This window comes from Giraffa tippelskirchi, chromosome 13 (genome assembly GCF_054371585.1).
Source record: "Giraffa tippelskirchi isolate mGirTip1 chromosome 13, T2T-mGirTip1v1.2.pri, whole genome shotgun sequence".
NCBI lineage: Eukaryota > Metazoa > Chordata > Mammalia > Artiodactyla > Giraffidae > Giraffa > Giraffa tippelskirchi.
In genome coordinates, this window is record NC_137287.1 from 122,160,785 (window position 1) to 122,186,422 (window position 25,638).

Sequence of the window (25,638 nt, forward strand, 5' to 3'; positions counted from 1 at the left end):
GGGACAAAAGGAACGCCCTTTGTCCAATCAAAAATGTATCATGTGTCAGCATGCCTACAGCTAGTTCGGGTTGGAAATAACCATCGACTTCCTCCCCAGCTAGCCGCTGTATACTTGGGCTAGTCACTGAGCCCCTGCGCCTTGGCGCCCTCATTTCCAGAATAATGCAGCTGGATTAAGGACCATCGCCCCGCAAATGTGTGTCCTGTGCGCGCGTGTGACACCCATGCACGACCTCCAGCTCCACAGACCCCACCCTGGAAAGGGGCTCCGCCGGGAAACACGGGGGTCCCCGTCTGGCTCCGGAAGGCTCAGGGAGGATGTTGCGGCAAGTCCCAGATCCACTCAGAGAAACGGGAACCAGGACCCCCCGGGTCTCAGAGGCGGGGACACCAGAGGGGCAGCTTACCTCAGCGCTGTGCTTCTAGAAATGGGTTTCTGCCCCCGGGGATGCTTGGCGAAGTCTGGAGACAGTCAGGTCGTGCCAGCGCCGGGGGGGGGGGGGGATGTTTCTGGCCTCCGGTGGGTTGAGACCGGGGGTGCCGCTGGCCATCCCAGGAGGCACAGGTCGGCCCCCAGCAGAGAGCGGGCCACCGCCAAGGTCGGCAGTGCCGAGCTGGGTCCGCGCGGGCTGACGGTGGGCCCGGGTGAGCCGAGAGCCTCGGGGGACCGACGTCGGGCCAGGACTCCCGCCCTGACCGGCCCAAACCAGGATGCGCTCGCCTCCCCGCCCTCCCCGGGGCCCTGCCCCTTCACCCGCTCAGTCTATAAGGTTCGCTCATTCACGCGATGGCCACTTACCGAGCACCCGGCTTCCTCCTTACCCCCAGCCGTCTGCAGTGCTGTCTGCGCCCGTGGCCTTCAGGGTTTGTGGCCCTGGACGTTCTCGTCCAACACCCATGAGAGCCTCTCTGCAGGACGGAACCAAGCACACGACCCACACGCAGGGCTTCAGCTTCTCCTGAGGCCCCGGACGGCTTTCCGTGTGGCTGGTCCGGGTCAGGCGGTCTGTTGGCTGTTAGCTGTTTTTGAGGAGCAAAGTACAGAAATCAAGTCAGTCCTGTGAAACTTTTATAGGAATTTGATTCACTTTATGGTTGCTGAATCCAGTGAGAAGTGGAGCTGGTGTTTTATCTGTCTTTGCTTTATTGGTTCATCTTTCTAGCACTTAGCTCCTACTGCCTTTTAAGTGTCCGTCTGTAACAGACTGGTTCTATCACAGCTAGTGACAGAAAACAACTCAGCTAGAATTTTTTTTTTTGCATTTTAATGAATTAATTCACTTAATTGAAGTATGGTTGATTTACAATGCTGTGTCAATCTCTGCTGTACAGCCAAGTGACTCAGTTTTACACACACATACATTGTTCTTTTAAATCTTCTTTTCCATTATGGTTTATCCCAGGAGCTTGGATAGAGTTCCCTTGCACCTCAGCGAGTTTAACTCTGAGTCTTTTCTGCATCATGCTAGTGACTTTCCGCCTAGGCTACCTTCCCCTTTTCTAGCCACAGGTGGGAACAGGTTTATACACAACAAACAAAAAAACCTTCCATAGACTGAACTCTTCTAGACTCCATGACCTCAGGTAAGAGTTTCAAAGCTCGCGGTAGGTAATGTTATTCCCATTTAATGGATGAGGAGAACAAGCCTGAGGGAGACTAAGGAACTCGCCTAATTTACAAAACAGACTCTTGTGAGTACACACTGAAGCGGGAGCCTGAAACCCAAGTTGCAGCATCCTCGAGGGAGGGGAGGACTGGGCGTTTGGGGTTAGCACAGGTAGACTTATATACAGGGTGGAAGAGCAACAAGGCCCTACGGTACAGCACAGTGAGGAACCACATTCAATATCCTGTGATAAACCAGAATGGAAAAGAACATACAAAAACAGGCATGTGGGACCTCCCCGGTGAGGCAGTGGCTAAGAATCCGCCTGCCAGTGCAGGGGACACAGGTTCAATCCCTGGCCGGGGAGGATTCCATGGGCCGCAAAGCAACTAAGCCTGTGAGCTACAACTACCGAGACGGCACTCGAGAGCCTGCGGGCTGCAACCACTGAGCCTGCGCGCCCGACTCCTGCAGCCCGCGGACCTAGAGCCTGTCTGCAACACGGGGAGCCCCACAGCACCAGGAAGAGAGCCCCTGCTCGCTGCAACTAGAGAAGAGCCTCGCGCACAGCAACAGGGACCAGTGGGGCCAAAAATAAATAAAACGATAGAAGTAGAATGTCTATACGTGTGTAACTGAGTCAGTTTGCTGTACAGCAGAGATGGGCACAACCTTGTAAATCAACTATACTTCAATTTAAAAAATGTTGGAAAGATACATTAATATGATAATTACATATTTTATTTTGGAGGTATATTATTTAACCTTTTAAATACCCTATCTGTTTAAAAAAAACCAATATTTGCCATGATACATAAGGTAAAAAAGGGTATTGAATCTCCTTCTAATCCTGTTTCAAGTGACCTAGTTCTTGCTTAGAAGAAAAACCTATTTTACAAACTTCTCCTGGGTATTTCCAGAGTAATTCTGTGAATATGCAAGCAATTTCTGTGCTGTGTGCCGTATTTTTGTCTGCTTTTATTTCACAGTGTATTTTGGAGATTGCATCATATCAGTGAAGTCAGTACTTCCTCATTCTTTTTTTATTGCAGCATAGTATTCCATTTTGACTCACGTAACCTGTCTCCCATGGATGAGAGTTAAATCATTTCCACCCCTTTGCTCTGACAAGCAGTGCTGCAATAAGCAGCCTTGTCCACTATTCCGTGTGTGTGGGAGTAGATCTGAAGAATAGCTTCCAGGAGTTCTGTGCACATTTTAGAGAAAAGGAACAGCGAAGCTCGCTGGACTTTCCCAGTCAACACTTGAGAGGGGGTAGCACCTACTCTCAAGCTCTGGCATTTTTAGGGGGAGGGCCACGTTCAAGAAGAGGCTTCATTCTCCCGGAGAACAGAGGCAAGAGGGCAGGCTCCAAATAGCTAATCTGGCAATAACAGTCTCCTGAGACCAGAGAGGCAGGCAATTGTACCAACACAGTTTATGTAGTTGAGAAATGACTTGAAAGTAATTGGGGTTGGTAGCCATCTGCCTGACTACATTTACTCTATTACATGTATAGTCATTTCTGCATCATCTTTCTCTTAAGAGCCAACACTTCATTCCTCCCAGGCTTCAGGAGAGTGCAGCAACCAGCATACCTCCTGCTCATTCGAGGGGCTTTCGCAGAAGCTTGGGCCTTTCCCTTAAAGCTCTCACGTTAGTCTCCAGGCCGATCTGGCCTTGAAGAAAGATGTCTCCTTGCCTTTTCCTCTGTTCACCAATAGAAGAAGAGACTGTTCTGCTTGATAGTTTTTTAAGATGTTCTTTAAGACATTTTGGTGGCTTGTGAAATCCAATTTTTCGTTTTACTTGGAAAGAAAGACTTTATTTCATCAGCTCCCAAGCTTTTTTACACCAGTCTCAGGTTGGAGTAATTGTCTATGCTGTTCACAAGTCTATTCTTCAAAGCCCAGAGCAAGGACTCTGCCACCAGTAGATACATTGATAATCAGTAATGATAATGAAACTGGAACACCTGCCGTGTCTCGAGAACCTACTGCTTTATGTGCATTGTTGTTTCAGTCTGCAATCCTTGTTTTCCCCCATGTTTATTTATTTTGGCTGCATCGGGTCTTGGTTGCAGCATGCAGGTTCTTTGTTGCAACATGCTTGCTTCTCTCCAGTGGCCGCGAGGGCTCCAGCACACGTGAGCTCAGTCTCTGCGGTACGTGGGCCTCTCCGTTGCGGGGCGTGGGCTCTAGGTTGTAAGAGCTTCATTGCCATACAGCATGTGGGATCTTAGTTCCCTGACCTGGGATCAAACCTGTGTCCCCTACATTGGAAGGCAGATTCTTAACCACTAGACCACTAAGGAACTCTCTCATTCTGCGATCTTATGAAGTTAAACTCCTACTATGTATATGTTGCAGAGAAAAAAACTGAGGCCTGATTTAAGAGGTGGTTAAATTATGCTTAAGCCCCCACAGCTAGTAAATATTAGAGAATCTGGATATGGGTCCGCAACAAATGCTCTGGAATATACGATAGCTCTGATTCTCTACCAGGGGCGATGCTGCCTCCTGGACAATTTGACAATGTCTGCTGACATCCTTGGTTGTCATGAGGGGTGGAGGGGGATCCAGTGCTGGCAGCGGGTGTGTAGAAGCCAGGGACGCTGCTGACACTGTTCAGCACACAGGACTTTTCCAGCCCCAAATGTCAGAGGTGCCATATTTGAGAAGTCGTGTGATATATGAGCAAGTCATTCAAACCAAAGCATTCCAGACTGGTATTCATATCCTCTGTTTTTCTGGGAGCCATAAATTCAAATTAAATACAATGTGATCAACATGATAAGAATTTGAATGGTATGAATGTTAAGATAATGTGACATAAAATATTAAAAATATCTGATCACAAATTTGATATATTGTGCATTTCCTCTCAAACTAAAAATTGTTCAAGAAACACAATTTCAGAGCTATCACATTGAGGGTATATGGTATAGCCACACGACGATGCCAGTGAGCTGGCAAACAGAAATATTTTGATCTATGAGTTATTCAGGTGCAAATCCATTGCAAACACATGTTTGCCCTGTATTGAGGACTGAATGAAAGAGTGGCGTGCAGATTTTTATGTGCCTGTAGGTACATAAATATTTTTGATTTGTCTCAACCTATAGAGATTTGCTATAAAATTTCCTTCCACCAATACTCTAGGACTTGCGCATAATTCTTCTTGGAAATTATCCCTCAGATAATTTGCACTTATCAGACTTGTAATTATTCCAACAAATACGAAGTTGCCTTTGAATGAGACTATTTCCAGAGCATACAAAGCAGGGTGATTTTAGATTGTTCCCGTGTCTCGGTCCCCGACATCGTCTGTGAGCATCTGGAGGCAGAAAGTGTTTGCTCTTTAGCGCCAGTGATTGCCATTGTCATGAGAGATGCTGGAGGACAGCGGATCGCTCAGCCCTCGGAGCAGATGCCCCTGTAGATGCCTGTGCGTCTCAGACGCTCCTTGACTGTTCTTTGTTCATCGGCGCTGCAGCAGGAGTGACGACTCCGAAGCCGTGGTGGGGGACCGCTTACTGGCTCACCTGTCACTTTGCAGTTCAGCACAGGAGTCATTGTGAAGTACAGTGTGTTTCTCCAAAAAGAAGAAGGGAGACTGTAAAGCAGGGGTTGGCAAACTTCTTCTGTGAAGGGCCAGATGGTCTCCACTGCAATGACTAAACTCTGCCCTGGTGGTGTGAAAGCAGCCATCATAGACAACAGACAAGTGAGCGTGGCTGTTTGCCAATAAAGCTTTATTTACAAAAGCAGGCAGGGGGCTTGCTTGTTAGCTCCTGGAGGAGGAAATGGCAACCCACTCCAGTATTCTTGCCTGGGAAATCCCATGGACAGAGGAACCTGGCGGGCTACAGTCCATGGGATTGCAAAGAGTCAGACACGACCAAAGTGATTCAGTATGGAGTAAAGCGTAAGTATTTAAAGACACAGATATGAATGGCTAGGTATAAAGAGATACTTGAAGTGTAGCAGAGAATGCTAACTTCCTCTCCACCACCCATTCCTCTCTCCTCTTTAAGATCAGACCTTTATACTGTTGAGGCTAGCAAGGTCTCCTGTTCAGTATATCTATATCCCAGTCTCTCTTGCCAAAAGGAGTCATTCTTAAAGTGAGAGCAGAAAATATAAATGAGGCATCTGGGAATGCTCTGTAAAGAGGACTCATCTAACTAGCAGAGGCTATTTTGCATTTGACCTTTCTCTCTTTTCATTCCTGGAACATGGGAATGATGGCTGGAGCTAATGTGGCCATTTTGTGATTAAGAGGTTAAGTCCACGAACATGTCAGAAACCTTAGCCTCTACATCTGTAAGCCAATGAAACAAAGCCTGCAGCAGCTGACCTCTGAACCTGTTATATGAAAGAAACAACCTTTATATATACTTAAGGCGATGTTGAAATTGAGTCTCTATTTCCTGCATAAGTAAAATTCTGATACATGTTGATAACAGACATATAGTGCAGCTTACAAATACTAGATGTGACACAGAAAGTTACGACTATTTGAACCATGATGAGGCAGTATTTTTTATTCAAGACCTTGTCCATCCAGATCTGATGGTCAGTCATGACTCTAATACTGACCTTAGATAATTACTCTCTATATACTTCAGTTTTCTCCCCTTCAAAATTGGAATAAAAATATTACATGGCTTAATGGTATTGTTGAAAGACTTCAATATGACAACACATGTATAAAGTAACTGGCAGATGGTAAGTACTCAAAAATATTCATTATTAATGCTATTACTGTTACTATTGTTATTTTGTTGATCTGGTGAATGATTGTTCACTTCTTTGAAACAAGGATGTACATGAGAATAGTTGGTGATGACTTTTTTCCCACCCTCACTTTTCAGGTGTCCCCTTTATAGTAATAAACTATACATGGACAATGGAACAATACATGGAAATCCACCCACGATCTTGGGGTTTTTAATAGTTATCATATGTCTGACAGAGTGCTAGGTGTGGGTTCTCAAGATGAGTAAGTTAGTTCCTGTCTTCTGTGGGCAGTGGCAATCTGGACAACAATTAGACACAATTATCAGGTGGATGATGATAATATGAATGGAGTTCAGCTGGAGAAACAAAGGTGTTCAGTTCTACATCGCTGAACGGAAATGGTCTGAAAATCTAGAGGAACTGGGTGTGAAATATGAGTAATGAAGAGGGGGAGTTGATGCAATGTTATTAATAACTAAGGATAATAATAAGAAAATTTCAAGCATCGAAGAAAATACGCGAAGTATTTTTCCTTTCTTGCCCTCCATTCACCCTTCGGCCGTCCCTCCCCGCTCTGTGGGCGCCTGTCTCGGCAGCTCTCTCCTTTCTGCTCGGGTGTAGCCAATGGAAGGCGGCTGTGGAAGAAGCGGGAGGAGCAAGCTGAGGCTGGGGGCGTCTCCTTCCCTAATTTCCTCCCTGCTCCAGGCCAGCGGCTTCCTCCTGCGGAGGGACAGAGCCCCTCAGGTGCGGGAGCCGCACCGCGCCTCCGCCGCTTCCGAGCTTGGGCAGCATCGGCTCCATGTTCACAGGACTGGCCTCAGCGCGTCACCATCTCGGTGCTTCTCTCTTAACCCTGCTCGCATCTTTGAAATCCTCCCTTTGTGCAACTCTCCGTGGACACCTACTCTATTTCAGGGTGGTAACTGTTTCCAGCTGGGATCCAGACAAACTCGGTTGCCAACAAGGGTGAGATCCGAGGGCTTCGGGCCAAGTGTGATGCAATAGGGAGGGCTGGTGACTGCGGAAAACAGGAGATGTTAAAGTGGCAGCTGCTCCTCGGCTCTGCGTGCTTGTGCCAATTGAAAATATGATTCCAATTTCGTCAGGTCTAATTTATCAGTGGAAGTCGAAAACATACATATTAAAGGTTTTTTGTGTTTTGGTTTTGGCTGCGCCACGCAGCATCGAAGGATCTCAGTTCCCCAAGCAAGGATTGAACTCATGTCCTCTGCATTGGGAGAGCGCAGTCCTAACCTTCAGACGGCCAAGGAAGCTCCAAAATACACATTTTAAAACAAGAAATGTTCCTATTTACAAAAATGCTCTGTGGGCCAAAGAAAAATATACGTTTAAATTTGACCTGTGGCTGCCACTGCTATAAACCAACAGCCCTGGTCATCAGGGGAACAGACTGCACTACACTAGTATGAAGATCACCTCGTGCCAGCACAGCACACATTATTTTCTTTAGTCCTTTCAACAATACCAACTTGAGGGAGGTTCTGTTTTCCTCCTTGTATGGAGGAGGATGTGTGTGTGTGTGTGTGTGTGCGCACTCAGTCACTCAGCTGTGTCTAACTCTTGCGACCGCATGGACTATAGCCCGCCAGGCTCCTCTGTCCATGGGATGCTCCAGGCAAGAACACTGCAGTGGGTTGCCATCCCCTCCTCCAGGGGATCTCCCTGACCCAGGGATGGAACCCGTGTCTCTTAGGTCTCCTGCGTTGGAAGGCGGGTTCTTTACTACTAGCGCTGCCTGGGAAGCCCACAGAGGAGGACACTCATGTATAAATAATTCCAAAGAGGTTGCACGGTTCAGCTAAGGCTGTGTCTAGATAGGAGCCCACAGCACTGTTTTGGAGCTCGAGTCCTTCAGCCTGGCCTTCTTTCTTTTTTTTGGTAGCACAGCACATGGGCTCTTAGTTCCCAGCTGGGGGTCGAGCCCGCACCACCTGCACGGGAAGGGCAGAGTCCTCACGGCTGGACCACCACAGAAGTCCCTCTTCTGCCTTTTTGACTAACTGGTCACCTTGAGCAAGCCACTGGGGCTCAGCATTCTGCATCTCTTTATGTCTGTGACTGAATTAACCTCTGTCCACAGGATCCTCCAGACAAGAATACTAGAGTGGGTGGCCATACCCTCCTCCAGGGGATCTTCCCAACCCTGGGATCGAGCCCGCGTCTCTTATGTCTCCTGCATTGACAGGCAGGTTCTTTACCACTGGTGCTAACTGGGAAGCCCCACTAGCTAATAGATAGATGATTTCTGGAGAGGTCTACAGGCTTCCCTGGTGGCTCACACGGTAAAGAATCTGCCTGCAATGCAAGAGACCTCAGTTCTATCCCTGGGTTGGGAAGATCCTCTGGAAAAGGGAATGGCTATGCTCTCCAGTATTCTGGCCTGGAGAATTCCATGGACAGAGGAACCTGACAGGCTACAGTCCAGAGAGAGGTCTAGGAAATGTTTGAAATTATAGGCACTTTTAAAATATGCACATGTACATTTTTCTGAGGAGCTATACTGTAGCTTTCATGAGTGTCTCAGATGGAGAACCACAAAAAATGAAGCCCATCTGTCAGGGTGTTGGACAGAAAATTAAAAAAAAGCCAGACCCATTAGAATGGCTGTAATAAAAAAAGATGGACATAACAAGTGTTGGTGAGGATGTGGAGAAATTGGAAAGGAACCCTTATATGTTGCTAGTGGGAATATAAAATGGTGCAGCTATTTTGAAATAGTTTGGACACTTTTCAAAAATTAAATACAGAGTTACCATGTGACCCACCCATTCCACTCCTAGATACAGACTCAAGAGAGCTGAAAACATACGTCCACACAAAAGCCTGCACTCAAAGGCTCATAGCAGCACTGCTCATAGAGGCACAAAGAGAAAGCAAGCCAAACGTCCATCAGCTGATGGATGGACAAAGTGTGGGCTACGCACATTACGGAGTATTATTTGGAAATAGAGAAGAATCAAGTACGACAATGCTATAACATGGAAGAACCTTGGAAACAGATGCTGGGGGCTGCCCCGGTGACTCAGTGCTAAAGGATTCGCCTGCCTGTGCGGAGGACACAGGTTTGATCCGTGATCCGGGAGGATCCCACGTGCCTTGGAGCGACCGAGCCCGTGCACCACAGCTGCCGAGTCTGTGCTCTAGGGCCTGGGAGCTGCAACAGGAGAATGAAAGTCGCTCGGTCGTGTCTGACTCCTTGCGACCCCATGGACTATACAGTCCATGGAATTCTCTAGGCCAGAATACTGGCATAGGTAGCTGTTCCCTTCTCCAGGGGATCTCTCCAACCCAGGCATCGAACCCAGGTCTCCCAGACTGAAGGCAGATTCTTTACCAGCTGAGCCATCAGGGAAGCCCCAAAATACTGGAGTGGGTAGACACTGTAGCCCACCAGGCTTCTCTGTCCATGGCATTTCCCAGGCAGGATTACTGGAGTGGGCAGCCTATCGCTCCTCCAGCGGATCTTCCCGACCCAGGAATGGAGCCAGGGTCTCCAGCATCCCAGGCGGATTCTTTACCAGCGGAGCCGCCAGGGAAGCAACGAGAAACCCACGTGCCGCAATGAAGAGTAGCCCCCGCTCACTGCAGCAGTGAGCGCCCAGGGCAGCCAGAGCACCAGGAAGCGTCATGCCGGACTGCCCTGGCGGTCCAGCGGTTAAGAACCTGCCTGTCAGTGCAGGGGACATGGGTTCGATCCCTGGTCTGGGGAGATCCCACCTGCTGTGGAGCAACTTCTGAAGCCCGAACACCCTAGAGCCTTTAAAAAGAAAACATGCCAAGTGTAAAAAGCCAGGCACAAAGGACCACCTATTGCATAGTTCTTTTTATAAGAAATGTTTAGAAAAGAGGGATATCAATAAAAATATGCCATATTTATGAACCAAAGCTTAGAAAAATCTGTGTCCCTTCCTCACTAACCCATCTGCCCGTCCACGCACCGACACGGCGTTGGACAGCCACAGAGCGCTGTACTCGGCTGAGACGTGGGGATAAAAAGCTATGGTCCAGCTCATTCCTTCCAAGAGCTGACAGCTTTGTGGGGGAGAAGACTTTCAACAAACAAACAGATGAACGAGAAGCTGCAGCTGGGACAAGTGTGAGAAGTGAGTGCTGTTATGAAATTATCCATAACCCGAAGAATCTGGCTTGGTCCTGGGTGGGGTAGGGGCATTCAAGGAAGGCATCTCAGAGTCCAAATCTGGAGGTGAGATGGGAGTGGAGGGTGGAGAGGGGGAACGAGAGAGCATTCTAATCAGGGGACAGCAGAACCCGAGCAGTGACTCTGGCAGGAAGTGACCTGGGGAAAAGGCCTGTGTGATGGAACCAAAAGATGAGCCAGAGTGGAGAGAGGAGCCCCAAGAGGGAGGCAGGCGCCCGGCCAGGACGGGTCTCTCAGGTTCTAAGGTTACTGGTTAAAACGTGTCCCTTCAAAAAGATACATTGAGGACTTCCCGGGAGGTTCATCGGCTAAGACGTCACCTTCCAATGCAGGGGGTGTGGTTCGACCCCTGGTCCAGGAGCTGAGATCCCACACGCCTCACCACCAGAAACCCCAAAACACATGAAACAGAAGCAGTGTTGTAACAAACTCAATAAAGACTTTAAAAATGGTCCACATAAAAAAGTCTTAAAAAAAGATTCTTGATGTCCTGTGGGTGCTCAGTCACTCAGTTGCGTACGACTCTTTGCAACCCCATAGCCTGCCAGGCTCCTCTGTCCGTGGGATTTCACAGGCGAGAAATACTGGAGTGCGTTGCCATACCCTTCTCCAGGTGACCTTCCTGACCCAGGATCGAACCCACGTCTTTTGTGTCTCCTGAACTGGCAGGTGGATTCTTTACTGCTTGTTGCTGTTCATCCCTCCGTCGTGTCCGACTCTTTGCGACCCCATGGACTGCAGCACGCCAGGCTTCCCTGTCCTTCACTGTCTCCCTGAGTTTGCTCAAACTCACGCCCATGGAGTCGGTGATGCGATCCAACCATGTCCTCCCCTGTCGTCCCCTTCTCCTGCCCTCAGTCTTTCCCAGCATCGGGGTCTTTTCCATTGGGTCAGCTCTTTGCATCAGGTGGCGGAAGTACTGGAGTTTCAGCTTCAGCGTCAGTCCTTCCAATGAACGTTCAGGACTGATCTCCTTTAGGGTGGACTGGTTGGCTCTCCTTGCGGTCCGAGGGGCGCTCAAGAGTCTGCTCCACACCGCTGTTCTTCGGTGCTCCGCCTTCTGTATGGTCTTTACCACTAATGCCACCGCATCTCAGAATATGGCTTTATTTGGAAGCGGGGCTGTTGCGGGTGTAATTAGTTAAGACGAGGTCGTACTGGAGCAGGGTGGGTTGGCACCAAAGCCACAGACACACACAGGGCAGACCGTGCGATGACGCAGGAGGAGGCTGGCGTGACGCGCCCGAGGGCCGAGGTCTTCCAGGAGGGGAGGCCAGCTGGGGAGAGCCAAGGAGGGCCCTCTGCACAGCGCTCAGAGCGGCCCTGCCCTGCTAGCACTGCGCTTTGGACTTCTAGGCTCCAGAACTCTGCGGCAATACCTTTCTGTTGCTCTAAGCTGCCTAGTTTCTTATACTTTGTTACAGCATCTGCAAGAAAGTAGGTCATTGTATTGAAAAGAATTTGGGGTTTTTGTCCCAAGAGCGTGGGGAAGACTTCCATGGCAGGAATTGAAGCCAGGTGGGGAGGGGCGTGGTCTGGCTACACTGGGAAGACGCGGAGATGGAGGCAAGAGTGCATGCACTGAGACTAGTTAGGTGACTGAAGGGGCTAGTTAGGAGCCGACAGGGAGACTAGTTGAGTTTGGTTGCCCAGGAGAGAGACGACAGTAGTTTGGAACAGGGATTGAGGCCTCACAAGGAAGCTGAAAGAATGGACTTGGGTCCTTAATGTGAGCGAGACACGGAGGCGAGTCAGCGAGAGGTGGATTCAAGACTTCTGGCTGCTCGACTGGAGGGAGAGGGGTGCCCATCCCTGAGCTCCAGGGAGGACAGACTCCATTAACCCAGGGTCTGACAGTGGACTGAGATCTGACATAGTGAGACACACACACACAATAAAGCCCTTTTTCTTTATCTATATAGCACTGTAACAAATACACCCTGCAATGCAAAAGGCCAAATTACTCTTCACTGAGTAATGTTTCTGGGTGTCTGTTATATAAATCAGCACAGGGAAGCTGACCTCTTTCTTATGAATGACTGCCTGATAATCCATTGTAAGGATGTAGCTTAATTAATTAATTGTAAATATTTATTTATTTACTGGGCTGTGCCAGGCTTCGGTTGTGGCATGGGGGATCTCGCTCCCTGACCAGGGATCGAACCTGGGCCCCCCACACTGGGGGCACAGAGCCTTAGCCACTGGACCATCAGGGACGTCCTGGCTTAATTTATTGAACCAATCTCCTGTCGATGCATTCAGGTTGTCTTCAGATTTTAGATTGTTTGATGGCAAGATTTTCACATTTTCAAAAAACTCGACTCCCTAAAAGAAATATGTTTACACTGACAGCTAGCATGCACACAAGCACCCACACATATATACACCGCACATACATATTCATCAGAACTTCTGTAAACAGTACTTACCCTTCCCACGTGCTGTGTGCTTGGTTTCATGAAGAAAGTGCTGGTTGCGACCCGCTGCTGCCTCTCACCACCTACTGGCAGGGCACAGCCTGCAGTTTGAAGAACACTTTCAGCGAATATCTATTAAAGGAAAAGCAAAAACGCTTATAAGTTATTTAAACCTTACAAAGTGCCAGTGGGCTAGGAACAATTGTTCTTCCCATTTTTCAGATCTCAAAAGTGAGGCACAGAGGGAGGTTGGACAAGTTGTCCGAAATCACAAGCTAGCACGCGGAGGTGCCATGCTGCACATCCCGGCCGTCTGACGGCAGCTTCTTTTCTTAACCATCAGCTTACAGTACTTCCTCCAGCCTTAGGAATTGACGTGACACTAACCAAGTATTTAGACATGCACGGTTCTAAATAGCCTAATTCAGGGTTTTACTCTATCTCATTTGGGGTACTTCTATTCCTTTATAAGACAGTCAAACAGCACAAGGTGAGTGTACACTGCTATTCACACACCTTGATGACTACAGAGACCAGTCAAAAAGTCCCCTAATTTGTGAATCTCCTCCAGCAACTCAGCATCAGCAAGCGACACCGAGAGTCCCAAACCCCCAAACCCTCAAATGATCAGTGACGACCCCTAGCAGCGCCGAACTATGATGAGGTTACAGAAGCACTTCTGATCCAGAGTGTGGAGCTTCTCTGTTATTTATTGATTTCCCCCCAAAGTTATCAAGTTCTAAAGACTAATTATTGGTGTAATAGCAGAGACGTTTGGAGAATCATAAGCCCCTTTAGCTAATGCATGGCATATGTCGGAGGGATTCGGCTAATTCACATATCTGTCTGCACTATTAATAGAGAAGGTTACATGCCAATTATCTAGGCTTCAATCAGCCCCTGTGGATACAATAGAGGCAGTGTTCACACACTTGACGTGCCACATTCCTTCTCCAGCAGAAGCAGCTGGGCCAGATAAAGACCACTGGGGTTCGGATATTTAGGAATCTCCTCCACAGAATGCTGGGACGGGGACTAGATTGCTACATCAACGGCAGGTATCTTTAACCCGGTTTCTTTTGAAAAATGGCTCGGGGTTTGTACTTCACAGGTCTTTAAACATTTCCTGTTCAGGCTTGTTGGGTGGGTGGGTGGAGGTGCTGAGGAAGAAGACAGAGACAAAGACACAAATAGCTTAACCGACGGAGACAGCAGAGGAAGGGGTGAATGGATTCCTATAAAATAACCCACGTGCCCTTTCTCGGGGCCCAGTGTTAGAACCGAGTAGGCTGAGGCATTTTCCCCTTAAGATTTCAGCCTTGTGTGTTCAAAAAAGATACATATGTATGTGTGTGTGCATGTACATATCTATATGTTTCACCTCCATTTTTTCCTTTTTCTTTTTTTTCATTTTCGTTTATTTCCCCCTCTGCTTCAGGAACTGGACTAGAAGTGCTGTAATCTCATCAGAAAATGCTGCTTCCGGTGGTATTTTCAACCCAGGAACAGAAGCAAAAGTGTCTGGAGTCACTGGAGGAAGCCCCAGGTCTCCCGAGAGCCGATCTCGACCTTTTTGTTGGCTCGGAGCACGGATGAGTGATCAGGCAGTTACCGCGGCAGATGCTGGGGTGTTCGGGGGAGGGGAGGCGATACCTGAGCCTCGGCGGCAGGTTTCCTGCTCCTGCCTTCGCCCCCGTTTCTCAGATCGCCGCAGGAAGACAGCGCTGCTCCCCACCTGCCTGAGGTCCCAGAGCCCGAGCGGGCACGTCTGTGGACAAGCCTTCCAGCCAGTGCCAGGCCCTGCCGCCCAGGCTGTTTCGTTATTCCGCTGACATTACCCAAATACGACGGCAGACTGCGATACCTCAAAAAAAATCACCAACAGCTCGCAGCCAGCAGGCCGATACCCTAGCCAGCCGTCGTTTCGTGTGCTATGTCAGCCCAGCGTGTACCGCTTCCCACCCTCCCAGATGAAAATACAGTAATTAACTCCATGCACTGGGGGGATGGGGGAGGGAATTCTTTTTTTTTTTTTTTATCCCTCCCTAGACTTGAAAAGAAATTCTGGCAGATAATTTGGCTGAACATGAAAAGGGAGAGGCTGCTTACAGCAGGCCAAATAAAGTGCTAGGTTGGTGAAGCTCCACAGGCTGAGCTGGTTATTTCACGGCGTGAAAAGCAGACATTTATCTGTTCCCATGGAGATGTGTTTTCTACTAGTCAATCAGGCGCTGAGGACAATAGCCCGTAGCTCTTTTCTTTTTTCATCTTGAGAGACAGTCCTGCTTTATTTTAACGTTTCACCTCCATTTAAAGGAATCTAAATGGAGTCTCAGAAATACCTGCAAACGTAATAGCCATGATCATTTCAAGAGATCCAAATTAACAAGAAACTTCAGCTGCCAAACAAGAAGACTGGGGTGTGACCACTCCTCCAATTTCACATCCTTATTTGTATTTCTCTCCTTATTTGTACAAATTTGGCTTCTCGACTTGACCCCTCACTCCCGAATAAAATAATAAGGTCATGACTTACATGTTGAAAATTTCCAAACAACTGTTGGGAAGCAAGAAGGGACCTTTCAAACAGAACATCATAGAAGCAAGAAAAAGCTGGCCCAGAAAAGAGAAAAAAACAAAAACCAAAACCTGAAGTGCTGGAAGTTGGCTAAGCTGTAAACTTTGCCTGAAAGGCGCACAGGCAGAAATGATCAGGGCTGCTATTTGACCTTCCGTGTTTGTTATCAGTCCCCACAAAACAGATCAAGTCCGTTTGCAAAACATGTTTATTTCTGTAGGTGAACTGCCGTGTAAGCGCCTGGAGCCTGGGACTCACATAGAGGCTTTAAAACTGTCTTCTTTCAAGTGTGCCTTTGCCCACTCCATCTGCGCACACGCCTAGCGCAGAAGAAAGTGTAGGAGGTCTTCCTGGAGCTGACTGAGAGGGGAGAGCGTGTTTCCGAGGGATCACCTCCGAGGCCAACCCTCAAATATGGCTCCGGCAGAAGCCCCTCTACGGGATGGCCGTGTCCCGGAAAACAAAAGACAGCCAGTCAGGATTTTATCAAGAAGTCACTTCTTTCTTGTTAATGGAGTCATTCAAGTGCCGCTCAGCAGCGCAAGGCAGGAACCGGAATACGAGAAGGCCTCCTGTGCAGAAGCCAGGCTTTTCTGGGCTCTGCGTCTCCAGCTCCCTGAGGGCAGAGGCTCCTGAGCCTCCAGGTGGGCCCTGGGACAGAGACCCCGACGGGCCACCTGGGAAAGCCACGTGGGGCAGTCCCAGCAAGCAGCGTCCAGGGGAAGGGGAGAAACCCCAGCGTCACTGATAATGGACAACATCCCCTTGCTAAGGAGGCAGAAAGCAGAAATCTACCATGAGGGTTCATGGGAGTTTGATTTCCCTGGGAAGACAGGGCCCACATTTCTCCTGTATTGTGGGTATTTGACTATTTCCTTCTCTTTTTTTCTCACGTTAGTTTTTTTAAAGTTTAAAAATAGAAGCACTATGTCATCTCTCTAAGATCCAAGCAGTACAAATTTAAGGTAAAAGACTCGAAGTGCCTCACTCCCTTTGTCTCGCCAGTAGCTCATGATCTCCATCGCGACAGCTGACAACTGCTTCTAATACATCCTTCCAGGCGTGTTTCATAAATATGCACATGTGTTTGTGAGTGTGTACGTGTGTGTGTGTGTAGTGTGTGTGTGTACATACGGGCACATGCTCTTTGTTTTAAATATACCACTAAAATCATATTTATAGACACTACAACTCGGTTTTGTTTTTTTAAACTTAAATTATCTATCAGCCTTTTTCTAAGTCCACATGCATTTTTTAAAAAATTAGCTATTCGTTTTTGAGAAAAATGAGGTTATATGTGCTTCTAGGATGGGGGTGGAGATGAGTCAAATCAAAGGGCTTGTGGGGAAGGTTGAACCTCCTCCCTTCCCCGCAATTGCTGTGAGGTTTTAGTGTGTCAGGAACCGTCTCAGCATAGAATTTATCAGGCATTTATCGTCTGATAAATTTATCATCACATTTATCAGACACTCACACTTATCGGTCTTCACCCCATATCTTTCACCTTCCATTTTTTACTTACATCTCTTGGAGAGTGGTCCATGTTAGAAAAAAACTGACATTTTATTTCATTATTATTTAAAAAAATGTTATTGGGGGTATAGTCGCTTTACAGTGTGGCTAGTTTACTGTACAGCAAAGTGAATCAGCTGCAGGAACACATCTGTCCCGTCTGTTTGGGTGTCCTTCCTGTTTGTGACACCCCGGGGCACTGAGGCACATCTGTCCCGTCTGTTTGGGTGTCCTTCCCGTTTGTGAAACCCCGGGGCATTGAGGACAGTTGCCAGTGCTCCACAGCAGGTTCTCACCAGTTGTCTCTTTCATACAGAGCACCGCTGGGGTAGACAGGAAAAATGGACCTTTTAAATGTGGCGGCATCTCTTTGAAAGGCTGTGGCTTAACATCCTTCCCTTGTCCTCTTGGACGGGCTGTGGGTGGATCTCAGGCATCATCTAGTCTCCTGGCCACTCTGCTTCTCTGCTCAAACACACTCACCACTGAAAGCAGTCCCTTCACTCCACACCTGTCCTCGAATTGCCTTCATCCGAAGAACTGACTGAATCAACTTTTAAGAGGTTTAAAGCAGAGTATTATTAACCCATTAAAAACCCAGTATTTTAAATTCATCCCTCCCTGTAGTTTTTAATCTTTCCTCCAGCTTGAGAGTGAGAGGCTCATGAAAAAGAAAAAAAAAGTCATGTTTCTCCCCCGCCCCTGCCCCTACCAATCCAGAAGGCAGCCAAGCCAAGCTCATGCGTACGCATCCTGTACCTATTATAAATGCGTACTTCATATTGAGTAATTCCTCCTGTTTATTCCTTTTATCTTGGGCTCAGAGAAAGATCGCAGCTCGCTCTTATAACTTAGGTGCAGCTCCCTGCTCTTTTTGGGTGCAAGAGTGACGGATTCAGGGATTTAGAACAAAGTGTGTCCTTGGAAAGAAGTGGGTGGGATTTTACGTTGTAAAACTGGTAGCTTGGTGAGGGAACCCCCCACCTCAGGGGAGGAGTCAGCTTTCATTATCCAGTCAGAAACCCAGTGAAATCATGGATACGACTGAATCTTTTCGTTCATCTAGTGAGGTCTTTTTGTTCTTTGTCTTTGCAGTTTGTATTGCAAATTTCTGTGATGCCTGGGAAGAAGGAAATTTGAGTTAAAGAGCGGGGCAGCTCCACATGACTCGTAACAAGCCAGCTAATTGAAAAATTTATTTCAGCAAGAGATGCAACGAGGCTAGAGCAAAAGAGGAACTGGGCCTGTCGATGTTCAGAGCAGGAAAACCGAAGAAGTTGTCATCCCTGAATTAAAAAATTATGTGGGGCTTGGAAAATATATCGCCTGCTGTATTTGTCATGGAAATTCACAATCTTGTTTGCTGTTTATCTTGAGGCTTGGGGAGCTCACCTGCTGGTTAGGAAAAAAAGAGGCGAGTTTCTAGGGAAAAAATGCTAGTAATAAGAAAGGGAGGATTAGAAGCCCCAGAAAGAATGGGAGGTGTAAATAATATGTGGGCATTTGGCAATCAGCACAAAGGAATGAGGGGCAAAGCCCACACCTGATGCCAGAAATCCTAAAAACTTATACGGGAAATCTGGACATAAGAAAAACATCCCCAAGGAAAAAAGAAAACAAAAATCCCCGGAGATCTTTTTCCTCTGTGATGATGCTGGCTCCTGGAATAAATAAAGCTTGGTTTTGCCACGGTGCTTGTGTGAGCAGCTCTGCAGTCAGAGGAACCAGCTTCATGATATGCCTTCAAGGGCTCATCAGGCCAGCTCCGGCTTTTGGACAAAATGGGTAAACTTGGGGGACAGAGTTTTCCTCCAAAATAAGAGTCAAGATTTGAGGGTGGGAGGAGCGTTTGGTGGGGGGAGAATTACCCCTCTCCCCAAAGAGACTGATCTGTTCGGGTCCCCTACCCACCTCTGTTCCTCTTTTTTTTTTTTTTCTCCTCGGACTTACCTTGAATGGGATTGCCTAAAGACAGAAAAGGCATTTTTAGCCAGAAGCTCAGTTGGGACCAAGTTAAACTAGCTGGACAAGGGGACTCTCTTCCAGACACCGTCTAAATGCATGCCTTGCGCAGACTGTTATCTCTACCGTAAGAAGAGAGAAAGAAGCAGAAGAGGTAGCAGTTATAGAAGCCTTACGTGGAATAATTTATACCTGGATCCACTTTGTTCTCTGAACTATCTCCAGGAGATGGTGAAGGACAGGGAGGCCTGGCGTGCTGCAGTCCATGGGATCACAGAGAGTCAGACACGACTGAGCGACTGAGCAACAGCCAGATCACAGCTAGAAAATGGTAGAGATGAAACAGAATTCCAGCTCAGCGGTTGCTAATTACGGCCTGATGGACAAATCCAGCTCAAGATCTGTTTTTGTAAATAAAGTTTTATTGCAACACAGCCATGGTCACTTGGTTATGTATAGTCTATGACTAGTTTTGAGCTACAATGGCAGAGACACTATGGCTTGAAAGTCTACAATATTTATTGTTAACACTTATTCCTTTACAGAAAAAATTTGCAGATCCTTGCTCTAGATCACCTAAGCCCATGCTCTTAAACCCATATATTTGCTTCTGCTCCAAAAATGCCTCTTTTTTTTTTAATGTGCTGCTTAACAGAAAAAATGATGATAAAATGTCAGAAATAATAATAATTGGAGAAAAAAGAAAGAAAAGAAAAAAATTATTGGAAAACTGAATCTGTTAGGATCCAAGGAAGATGTAAAACAAATGAAAACAAACTTTTCTCCTTTTTCCCTTCTTTAATCTCAAAATTTGAAAGCACTTTTATCCTAAATTTAGACCAAACTGAAAAACCTTCATTGCTTTACCAACTTTATCAAAACTGCATACAAATACTTTTCTAAAAAGCCAAACTTCTAGAGTAACTTCCATAAAAATGAAGAAAACAAAATGCTGTTTTCCACGAGACTTAAAAGTTCTTGTTTTTGTGTGTTATTTTCAAAACTGCAAGAAAAATAAGTCGTTGAAGTGAGAAGCTACCAAGATTTGAATCTGATGTTTATCCTATGACAGTTGTATACAAACTCTCATCATTTGGAGCTTTGTTTATAAATGTGAAAATCCTGTAACCAAAGAAGAATGAAAACCAAGGACAGTTGGAGTTTCTTACCCAACAGTTATTTTTTTCTATTACTGCCCACTAACGGAAGCTGGAGATCTTGGAAGCTGATCTGTGTTACCATGTGACTCAGTGTTTCGATGTTGTAACAGTAACTTTGTTTTTCATAGGTTTCCAGGATTGATGAGTATAACTGTACACCCAGGTTTTAAAAATATGTTAATGAACATTAATAATAGTATCTTCTGTGCCGGGCCCGTGGGCTGTTAGTTCTTTCTCTAGGGCGAGTGGGCTTCGGTAGCTGTGGCTCATCGGCTTAGCTGTCCCGTGACGTGTGGGATCTTCCAGGACCAGAGACTGAACTGGTGTCCGCTGTATTGCAAGGTGGATTCTTAACTAGTTGACCACCAGGGAAATCCAGGCTGTCAGTTCTGAATGCACAGCGCTAAGTCCTCCTGATAACTCCACAAGGAAGCCCTTGCTGTTATTGGAGAAGAACAATGAGGTGCATGCAGTGCCTCAGCTAGCATGTGACTGAATCACCCCCAAACCCTGACCTCAGACTCCATCATCTTTTTGAGTGTCTGCCTTCTCGCTCAGCCAGTTTTTACCTACTTGAGTACCTACCATCTATCATGCACACACATGGTTCTAGGGATTCAGCAGTGAATAACACAGGGAGCTAAGTCAACAAGGTAAAGAACAGGATGTTTTCAGCTGCTGAGGAAGCCGGGGAGGGGATTCAGCAGGGCAGACAGACAGGTCAGGTTGGGTGCGGCGATCGGGGGTAGGGGGCTGGGGAGGCGATCTGAGAGGAGCAGAGGCCACGGCTGAAGATCCAGACTCAGGAGGAGAGCTGCGAGCGGAGGAGAGGGCAGAGGCAGGCCCCTCGAGATGGGAAGGTCTCAGTGTGCTGAGGAGTCCTGTTGGTCTCCTGCTCTTACCTGCGCGGCCGTTACAGAGACCCTCCCAGGCTTGACGGTCTCGGGCGGGCGCCGCTCTCCAGGTGCAGGGCTATCAGACGGCTTGTCCTCAGATCTAAGAGGATCCTCTGACTTCCTAACGCTGAACCTGCTTCCCCTTGTCGGACAGGGAAACGAGGCATTCCTCATTTATTTGTAACTGGAAACAATCGTAATAGCTACCAATTATTGAGCACATGCCATATATCCAATGGATCACCCTACCTGCTTGATTGTATTATCTCATTTAATCTGCAAAGCAACCCAGTGGATTTCTGTAGTCTCAAAACAAGAGGATGTAACAGGGAGAGTGTCCGGGAATTACTTTCTAGAATCTACATGTTTATACTTACATGGACTTCTTCCTAAACTTGTCTGGGAATGCTCCTACATGCCTAAAGTCACAGTAACCCTTTTTCTACGTTACAAAGAATTCTGGTGCGGGGAGTACGCCAGCAACTTTATGGAGCATTGAGGGGTAGGTGGTGCAATAATCTTCAAGGTAAAAAACAAATGGACTAATTCAAATGTTGTTTTTGGGAAACTCACCTTTGATGATTAATCAAGGCACCTAAATGTGGGCATTCTGTATTACTTTATCTTAAATGCACTGCTTTCTTTAAAAAAAATTTTTTTTCTATTTTTAATTTTTGTTTACTTATTTATTTTTTTGAGGGGCTGTGCCATGCAGCATATGGGATCTTAGTTCTTAGACCAGGGATTGAACCCATATTCCCTGCATTGGAAGTGTGGAGCCTTAACTACTGGACAGCCAGGGAAGTCCCTTATATGTATTTCTTTCTAGGCAGTATTCCAAACAATGACAGAAGTTTAATAATATTATTTATTCTTATAAATGTAACTGAAAAGTTTTCTAGAACCTTCAAATATTTCAGAATACACTGGATATGTCTCAGGATAAAATATTTATATATATATATTTTCAGATTTAGTGCATGCTGTTTAATACATTAGTTAAAACTTACTTTGTCAAGTCATATAACGAATTATGGATTCCAGTTATAGTCATTCATTGTATTATTATTTTTTAAATATGTATTATTGAACTATAGTTGACTACAACGTTTCAGGTGCACAGCAAGGTTATTCAGTTACACAAATACACATATGTTACTTTTGAAATTATTTTCCATCATAGGCTATTCTAAGATATTGACTATAGTTCCCTATACTATAGAGTAAACCTTTGTTTCCTGTTGCATGTCTATTTTTTAATTAGAAATCTAGCATTCTATTCATGCTAAGTCAAACAAGTTTAATCAAAATGTCATGATTTTTTTAGTTAGGCAAAAATTCATGTTTTCTAAAATATACATATTATACATATTTATATATAGGTTATACAAAAGCTTTTTTACTACACTTGATAAAGGCTTGAGAAAGAACATCAAAAAAAAGAGAGAGATGGAGAAATTGGAGAACATAAACTAAATGAAAAGGAAGCACTGAATATGAAAGAGAAAAAGTGAAACAAACTCGATAAAAGTAAAAGATCATCATATACTCGGTTTTGTTAAACATGACTGCTCATTAGAAACACACACGGAACTCTGGAGGAAGAGGGCAATACCTGAGCGTTTGTGTTTTTCAAAAAATTTCAAGATAACTCTGATAGGCATCTGGATTTTAAAAAGTGATTGCAACTTTTTCTATTAGATCCTAGTTTTGGTGATATAGGCTTCCCTGGTGTCTCTGATGGTAAAGAATCCTCCTGCAATGCAGGAGACTGGGGTTTGATCCCTGGGTTGGGAAGATCCCTTGGAGGAGGGCATGGCAACCCACTCCAGTATTCTTGCCTGGAGAATCCCATGGACAGAGGGGCCTGGGGGCTGCAGTCCACGGGGTCGTGAAGAGTCAACAGACTGAGTGACTGAGAGCAGCACAGCACACAGAGCTCTATTATTTTTCTGTTGGCCGATCATGATACGATGGTATTAAGTGAGAAATAGTTACATAATCACAAGAGTAAAACGTGTTTATCAGTTTTCACAATCAATACTCAGACAAAAAATAAGACATACAATTGCAAGCCATAATGGGAACATGATTAACTTAACAACATAAAATAATTGTATAAAGTTGTATAAAAATTATAAAAATAACTGTAAAAAATTATATAAAACATACAGTGGGGGGGGTGGATCAAGCAGAGTGATGTGGTAAGTGGAGGTGCATGCGTGCACATGTTTTCATCCACCCAGCCAGTCTGTGTCTTTGGGTTGGTGCATTTAAACCGTTTACTTTTAAGGTAATTATCGATATATATGATCCTATTACCATTTTCTTGATTGTTTTGGGTTTACTTTCTGTAGGGCTTTCCTGATAGCTCAGCTGGTAAAGAATATGCCTGCAATGCAGCAGACCTGGGTTCAGTCCCTGGGTTGGGAAGATCCTCTGGGGTCTTCCAGAAGGAAGGGAAAGGCTGTGCACTCCAGTATTCTGGCCTGGAGAATTCCATGAACTGTATAGTCCATGGGGTCTAAAAGTGTCAGACACGACTGAGCAACTTTCACTTCACTTTACTTCCTGTAAGTCTTTTCCTTCTCTTGTGTTTCCTGCCTAGAGAAGTTCCTTTAGCATTTGTTATAAAGCTGTTTGTGGTGCTGAATTCTCTTAGCTTTTGCTTGTCTGGAAAGCTTTTGATTTTTCCATCAAATCTGAAGGAGAGTCTTGCTGGATAGAGTAGTCTTGGTTGTAGGTTCTTCCCTTTCTTCACTTTGAATATATCATGCCATTCCCTTCTGGCTTGTCGAGTTTCTGTTGAGAAATCAGCTGATAGCCTGATGGGAGTTCCCTTGTATGTTATTTGTCATTTTTCCCTTGGCGCTTTTAATATTTTATCTCTGTCTCTCTGTTTTGTCAGTTTGATTACCTTTACCGTGTGTCTCGGTGTGTCCTCCTCGGGTCTGTCCTTCCGGGGACTCTCTGTGCTGCCTGGACTTGGTTGACTATTCCCTTTCCCGTGTTCAGGACGTTTTCAGCTATCATCCCTTCAAATATTCTCTCAGATCCTTTCTCTTTCTCTTCTCCTTCTGGGACCCCTATAATGCCAGTGTTGGTGCATTTACTGTTGTCCCAGAGGCCTCTGAGGCTGTCTTCATTTCTTTGCATTCTGTTTTCTTTATTCTGTTCTGAGGCACTGATTTCCACCTTTCGGTCATCCAGCTCAATTATCCCTTCTTCTGCCTCAGTTATCCTGCTGTGGATTCCTTCTAGTGTTTCATTCATCTCTGTTTGTTTGTTCTTTAGTTCTTCTAGGTCTTTGGCAAACATTTCCTGCATCTTCTCAACCTTTGCCTCCATTCTTTTCTGAGATCCTGGATCATCTTCACTATCATTATTCTGAATTCTTTTTCTGAAAGGTTGCCTGTCTCCACTTCATTTAGTTGTTTTTCTGGGGTTTTATCTTGTGCCTTCATCTGGGACATAACTTTCTGCTTTTTCATTGTGATTAACTTTCCATAAGACAGGTTTTGTTTTAGCCACTGTGAGACTGTTTCTTCTTGCTTCTTCTGTCTGCCCTCTGATGGAGGAGGCTAACACGCTTGTGTAAGCTTCTTGATGGGAGGGACTGGTGATGGGAAAAACTGGGTCTTGCTCTGATGGGCAGGGCCTTGCTTAGTAAAACTTTAATCCAATTATTTGCTGATGGGTGGGGTTGAACTCCCTCCCTGATAGCTGTTTGGCCTGAGGTGACCCAGCCCTGGCTCTATGTTAGGGATAATAGGAACTCCAAGAGGATTTACGCCAAGGGGGACGTCCAGTGCTCCCAACCCTGCTGACCCCGCCTCCGCAGGAGCCCCTCCCACACTAGCAGGTAGTTTGGTTCCGTCTCCTGTGGGGTCACTGCTCCTCTCCTCTGGGTCTTGGTGCATGCAAAATTTTGTTTCTGCCCCTGAGATCGGAGTCTCTGTTTCCCCGAGTCCTCTGGAAGTCCTGTAATCAAATCCTGCTGGCCTTCAAGGTCAGATTCCCTGGGGATTCCCAGCCCCTCTGTCAGATCCCCAGGCTGGGAAGCCTGGCATGGAGTTCAGAACCTTCACAACAGTGGGAGAACGTCTTTGGTATTACTGTTCTCTAGTTCGTGGGTCACCCACTCAGCGGGTATGGGATTTGATTTTATCGTGATGGTGCCCCTCCTACCATCTTGCTGTGGCTTCTTCTTTGTCTCTGGATGGGGGCTATCTCTTTTTGGTGGGTTCCAGCGTCCTCCCGTGGATGGCTGTTCAACAGCTAGTTGTGATTTTGGTCCTCTCGGAGACGGAGATGAATGCATGTCCTTCTACTCCACCATCTTGAACCGAAAACACTGTATTTTTTTTTTTTCATACAAACTGTTTACTATTTTCTATTTCTTGTTAGGAAAAATGGGTTTATTTGAATTATGGTAAAGAATTTAAGATATCAACTTAAAAATATTCGAGGGACAACGTATTATTTTTTTCAAAATTATGCTTAGCATAGCCTGGCTGTTGTCTAATGCATGCATGCATGCTAAGTCACTTCATTTGTGTCCGACTCTGCAACTCTATGGATT

General features: G+C 46.1%; 2 long non-coding RNA genes across 4 annotated transcripts in view; one reads left to right on the top strand and one right to left on the bottom strand.

The window, feature by feature from the left end:
• Window positions 1-25,638, bottom strand: part of LOC145532394 (uncharacterized) — a 115,270-nt gene that overhangs the window by 24,611 nt on the left and 65,021 nt on the right. For 2 of the 3 annotated variants that reach the window (XR_014073189.1, XR_014073191.1), the window contains 2 exons: window positions 12,961-13,080; window positions 410-1,022 (listed from right to left, as the gene is read on the bottom strand). This is a non-coding gene — a long non-coding RNA (uncharacterized LOC145532394). Of the gene's footprint in view, window positions 1-409; window positions 1,023-12,960; window positions 13,081-19,192; window positions 19,322-25,638 lie in introns of all 3 variants that reach the window. The other variant, XR_014073190.1, reaches the window with a different exon arrangement.
• On the top strand, window positions 13,855-19,434 carry LOC145532398 (uncharacterized). The gene is made up of 3 exons (XR_014073196.1): window positions 13,855-14,006; window positions 14,387-16,491; window positions 18,134-19,434. It is a non-coding gene; the product is annotated as an uncharacterized LOC145532398 (long non-coding RNA).